Source organism: Pterocles gutturalis, unplaced genomic scaffold (genome assembly GCF_000699245.1).
Source record: "Pterocles gutturalis isolate BGI_N339 unplaced genomic scaffold, ASM69924v1 scaffold8501, whole genome shotgun sequence".
In the NCBI taxonomy this organism is placed as follows: domain Eukaryota; kingdom Metazoa; phylum Chordata; class Aves; order Pterocliformes; family Pteroclidae; genus Pterocles; species Pterocles gutturalis.
This window is the reverse complement of record NW_010100298.1, coordinates 706-6,911: the sequence shown is the minus strand read 5'-3', so window position 1 is coordinate 6,911 and position 6,206 is coordinate 706. Positions and strand designations below refer to the sequence as shown.

The 6,206-nt window shown below is 55.7% G+C and overlaps 1 protein-coding gene across 1 annotated transcript in view; it reads right to left on the bottom strand.

The window, feature by feature from the left end:
• LOC104465983 (interferon-induced transmembrane protein 10) overlaps positions 1-6,206 on the bottom strand; it is a 9,054-nt gene that overhangs the window by 2,149 nt on the left and 699 nt on the right. The gene's annotated exons all lie outside the window — the stretch shown is intronic.

Here is a 6,206-nt window from a genome sequence, read left to right as displayed (position 1 = left end):
CCACTGAGCCATGCTGGTTCACGGGGTCTCCGAAACCACGTCTCAGACCCTCGAGCAATGTCCCCTCCTCTGTCACAGCAGGGAAGACCTCTCTGCACAAGCACCCCCTGGTCTTCATTAATCCTGGACCATGGGTGGGGAGGATGCTGCTGGGACGAGGCTCACAGGAGCTGGCACCGGCAGGCACACGGGCAAGAACAGGAGCTCTGGTTTCCTCCTCCTGTTAAATCCTGGGGTGTCATGTCCTCCCCCTCTGTTGCACCCCGCTCCTGGGAGCCTGGAGCCAGAGCCGGGGCCATCCACCCATCACCCTGCTGCTGAGGGCATCCTTCTGGGAGTGGGGACAGGAGGCATCACAAACGGTGCCTGGCTCTGTGGCACACTTGGCTGTTGCTCCCAGCAGCAGGGATGGGCTCTGGAAAGGCAGCGAGCTGGCAGCCTGGGATCCCTCACGCCTTTTTGTGTCAGCTGTGCATCCAGGATGACTCACCTTGGAAATGGTTCGGTTGGTTTAGCATCCTCCCGAAAACCCCTGGGCACCTCCTCGCCCACCGGTGAGAAGCGTGGAGGTCCCCTGCTGCCCAGGGGGGCTGGATTCAGCCCAAAAATCCCTCCTGCTGCTCCCGGCAGGCTCTCTGAACCTCTCGCATGCTCTCCTCTTCCCAACCCTGGGGCTGCCAGAGGCAAACCCCACGCAGAGCAAATGCCTTTTGGCCCTTTCTTTGCTGTAACTCAGCCGCAGCTGGAAGATGACATGCTGCCGGAGGCGAGCTGGGGTTTGCCACCAGTGCTCACCAGTCAGACAGAGGTTTTCCCAGCAGACCGGCGTGGCCAGCACACCAAGCTCTGCAACCCTTGCTTTGCCTTTGCAGAGCTCTCCCCCGCTCCTCTCCTCCTGCCCCTCCTTTCCCCCGAGTTTTCCATGCCCTCATTTCCATGCCCAGCCCTCTCCCAGTGCTCCCAGCAGCCTCTCCCACCTGACACCAGCTCGCACTCGTGACCGGCACTTCGGCTCTTTCCCACGGCTGCCTGAGCAGTGCCTGCCCTCAGCTTTCCACCCTCTCTCCCTCTGTCCCCACTCCTGCTGCTGCTGCTCAGCATCCCTAGCGAGGGGCGCCCGGGGCTGCCCTCTCCCCAGTGTCACCATTTCCTCCCAGTTCCTTTTTTTGTCCTTCCCCTCTCCTCTTTCCTGCTGTTTGAGCCCAAACGATGATATATAGGACTGCTTTCCACTCCTGCCCCTCTGTCTGGGAGCTCTGCCTGCATCCCCCAATCTCCAGCATCCCCCTGCCCTTTCCCTTCCCTCGTTCTCCCCCAGCCACTCTGACCTTGGTCCCCTGGATCCCTCATCCTCAATGAGTCCTTGGTCCTCTTCCTCTCCTCCTGTATTATTTCCCCAAACACCTTCAGTGGTCGCCTCCTGCAAACCATCCCTTACTGTCCATTATCATTTATACTGCAACACAGCCTCAAAGCGCCAGACGAGTGTCAGGGCCCCGGTGGCACAATGAAAAGGCGTTTCTCCTTCCAAACCACCCGCAGCCCCAGCTCCCACATCTCTGCAGGGTGGCCTCACCTCCTGGATGCTCACAGACATCTCCCAGCGCAAGGGGGGGGACAGGTCCCCACGGTCACATGGCTGAACCCCCCCAACCCAAGGGTGGTGTTTCCTCAGTCACAGACTCTTTTCTTATGATCACTTTGACCCTTCTCACTTTGTCTAAAATTATTTTGGGATTTTTGTCCCTTGTCCCACCCTGGACAAGGCAAAGCTCATCTCTGGTCCAGCTTGACAACTTAGAGGTTTCCTTTCCTCTTCCACACCCAGCCTTCCATGAAGCACAGCCTGCTTTTGTGCTTTAACATGCAAATAAACATCCATCAAAGGCAGTGGTAGCCTTTCTCTCTGTTCCTGCTTGTCTGTCACCTGCCTCAGCTTGTCCTCCCCCATCCCCAGCTCACCCTGTCCTCCCCCATCCCCAACACCTCTGCCATGCTGGTGTCCGAGGGTTCATTCTCTCCTCCCCCTGACCACCATCTCCTGCCCTTCCTCCCACGGGGGCTTTGCCTTCAGCCTCCTCTCCACGCGCTCCCCTTGACTCCTGCCATTCTGATCCCTTCCCCAGCAGCTGCCTCCCCTCTCCCTGCTCTGGGAAAACAAGGGGTTTTGGGAGCAGGGAACTCACTGTGTGGGTACAAAGCGCTGCCTCAGCTTGCAGGAGAAGACAAATGTGTTGTTGATAATGAGCCTAACGAGACTGTATTTAAGGCAGCTGTGCTTTTAGCCTGCAGCCCACAGCTGGGTGTCTGGAAACCCGTCTCTGTGCACAGCTCTGTGTCCCTACACATAAGGAGCTCTGGAGGGGACCCTTGGGTTTATTTGCTCTGTGAATGGCCAAGAGCTCTCCAGCCCGCGATCCTCCACCATGCCATCACAGGGCTGTCGCTCCTGCGTTTCCCCCCCCTCCGTAAACCATCGCTCCTCCCGGAAAGTGGGCTGAGAGCTCGGCTCTCCTGGGCTGCTATCACACTGCACATTTTGGTGGTCTTGAGGGGTGGAAAAACTCAACGAGCAACTCCATGGGCTGCTGGTGGGGCTTCAAAAGCCAGCAAGGCTTCTTGCCATCCTGGACTCTAAGCAACCACAACCGTTGCTCGTCCCAGTTCCCAGCTCCTCTGATCTACCGCCTCATGGCGTCAAGGGTGCTGGGAAGGACTGGGCTCACCCCAGCAGTCTGGAGACAGCTCCTAACGACAGGCACTAATGCACCGTTAATTACCGCTTGGAGCTGGGGACAGGAGGGGTGGGAGCTGCTGAATATCGGGGCCATTGGAGGGGTTCAAGGCCAGGCTGGATGAGGCTTTGGGCAACCTGGGCTAGTGGGAGGTGTCCCTGCCCATGGCAGGGGGTGGCACTGGATGGGCTTTGAGGTCCCTTCCACCCCAAACCATTCAGTGATTCTATGATTTGCTCCTGATGAAAACCAACTGAATCCAAAATGTTGCTGTTGGAGCGATCCTCGTGTCTGTGCTCGGCTGGGGTTAAGGTTACTTTAGAGTTTCTAACGTCCCTGCTCCTGCTGTCTGTCTCTTCTTCCCCAGCACCAACACACGCTTACATGCGAGCGCCTTTCCTGTGCTGACCTTGAGAAGCCTGAGATGCTGGAAATAACCCCCGGAGGGATACGTGAGCTGGTGTGACTCCACTGCAGCCCAGCAAGCTGGATCTGCTGAGGATCTGGCCCGCTGCGGGTGTAAAGAAAGACGAGGCGTGCCATCGTGCCGTCACACTGTTATTCTGAGCACTTGGCTGGGGTGTCTGTCACACAGAGTACTTGGCTTGGATGTCACCGTCTTTGCCCTCACCTGACTTCATGTGTTTCTTTAAGAGCATAAATCCTTTGGTGCTGGGGTGGGGGTTTGGCATTTTTCAGTAAATGGTAGTCACCACGAAACAGTGTTTTGCTGCAGAAAGAAATTCAAAAGGCTGCATCTCACGTCCAAAAGTCCAGGCAGACATAGAGGTACCGTTCTCCCAGCTGCGGCCAAAACCAATAACAGTGAGCACAGGGAAGGAGAAAGCTTTATGGTAATACTGAAGTGTACCTAAGCATACATACAATAAGGAGTAAATATTTTCTGCTTACGGTGGTGAAACACTGGAAGAGGTTGCCCAGGGAGGTGGTAGGTGCCCCATCCCTGGAAACATTCAGGGTCAGGTTGGATGGGGCTCTGGGCAACCTGATCTAGTGGAAGGTGTCCCTGCTCACTGCATGGGGGTTGGACTAGATGACCTCCATGGTCCCTTCTGACTCAAACTGTTCAATGATTCTATGATTTGACTTCCAGTGTGGACACTGTGCTGCCAAAACTGGTGGAAATACCAGGGTGTGCTAAGGTCCATCATGAAATATCTCATGGACCTGGGGCATGAAGGTGCTGCTGCTTTATTAATGGTGTGGGTCTGGCAAAAGCAGATGGGCTAGTGGGAGGTGTCCCTGCCCATGGCAGGGGGGGGAACTGGATGATCTTTAAGGTCCCTTCCAACCCAAACCACTCTGTGATTCCATGATCTTTATGGCAGGGTATTGAAAATGCTATTTCTGATAATGAAAATTGTGATTCCTGAGGTTGCTAGATGTTTCAGTTATTTAAAGCAAATGGGAAAACCATAACCTGGGACCTGTTTCATGCCATTAGCTCCCTGATGGCCCTTCAGCGGGGAAACATTTGCTCCACTGGCCGAGGGCTCTGCCCAAAGGTCCCAGAATGGGCTCAGGGAGGGGATGGTGCTGCTCCCCTCCTCTGCCTCCCACAGCACCTTACTTGGTCTCTGCAGCACATAGACATCCTAGAAAGGCTGGAACCTAAGTTATCTGCTGCTAAATCATCCTTACATTTAATTGCAGAGGAACAAGAGAAGTCTGTTTAAAGGGACATCTGTCCCCAGGGCATTCCTTGCTTCTGCTTTCTCTGAACTTCTAGGAATAACCTTATTGACTATAAAAGAGATGGAAACAACAGACTTCTGGACAAAAGACCCTAACATCCAGCCTGGCCAGGATGCTGTGAAGGTTTCTGCAGTAGCTGTGAGTGAGGAAGGATCCTGATCCATGCTCTTCCCCAGGACAGACCTGCTACTGCTCCAGCATCCCCACCCATCCCAACAGCAGCCCTCAAGGGCATTCACCACCCTTTCAGCCACTTGCCAGCTCCATCCTGCGCTTCTCAGGGACATTTTATTTCTATTTTCCCCCTGCCATGGAGTCACAGCCACTGGGGAGCTCCAAGAGCAGAGTTATTTCCACCTGCTCAGCTCCGCATCAGTTTGGGTACCACCGTTACATCCCATCACCTACTGCCTCCACAGCCCAAAAGCCCAGGCTGCTTTTTCACAGACATCTTCTATTTTCCTTCCCCTGATTTGACCATATTTGTCCATTTTCCTTCCCTCTCTGCCACTTATTTTTTTCACCCTGGAGTTTATATCCTCTAGACCTTTGCAGCCGGATGCTGAGCCCAGGTCTCTGTCCTGCCACGAGGGTCCATCCCTGGGTTACTTCTGAGCTTTATCCTTCCTTCCACCTTGTGGCAAGGATAGCGAAGGGTCCAAGCCTTTAAAAACCTTGTAGGTAGCAGACCCTACTCCATCGTGTCCCCTGGGGATGGGTCAGCCCTGTCCTCAGGCTGTCCTGACGAAGGAACTCATTCCTCATCCCCCCAGATCCCCGCCAGAGCTCCTGCCGTATCCCCGCAATGTGAAACCCTTTCTCAGCCCGCTGTGAGCATTCCTATTGCACGGGAAAGATGCTCATCATTAAAGGCAAATTCAGATGAGCAAAGACACCCCCCCCCAAAAAAAAAGGAGGAAGCCAGTTTCTTCCCTCCCTGGTGAAATGAGGAAGGGATTTGCCCTTGGGTCAGTCCTGCTCGTGGGGATGCTCAGCCCCAGCACGATTTAAGCTATTGATGCCTTGCCCAGCAGCAGCGAAGCCTGCTGCATAGACGGGTGCTCATCACCCATTTTTGGGGATGGGGAAACTGAGGCAGGCACAATGGTGCCAGTGCAGGGCAAGCCCAGGGCATGGCTGTGTGGACTTGACCCCGACCCTTTCTGCCCGAGACCCCTCCGGGCTCGGGAGCAGCTGCCTCGCAGTGCTGGGCACTTGCAGTCTGGGTCGCGGGAGCTGGATGGGGTTAATCGATCTGCTTCTGTGATGCTTGGCTGTGCCCTGGCCTTCCTCTAAACGCTGCCCAAACAAATCAGCCAGCTCTGCAGGGCCACCCCGCTGCCCCCGGGCTCTCTGCGCATCCATTCAGTTATTTTTGAGGGAGGGTGGCCCAGGCCCCCCTCTCTCCTGGCAGCTGCCTGTTCGCTGAGCTCCATCCCTGCTGGGATGCTCTTCCCTGCAGCTACTGGGAGTCACCCAGTCCCATCCCTTCGCCAGCTGTGTGCCACACCATTGCCCTCTCCATCAGCTCAATTTTCCCCAGCCCCAACACCATGCAAAGCCCCCCTGTGCTCTCTTCCCCCTCCTCAGCTATCCCAGGGCTCATTCCCAGATGCTGGCAGGTCTCCCGGGCTTGCCTTGGGATTTATAGGGCTCGGGGGGATGGAGCTGGCCACCAGCTCTGGGGTTTTAATTCAGGAAAGGGCAAGAAGGGAACAGGCAGGATTGCCCAGCGCCTTGGGAGGCTCTCCCTGC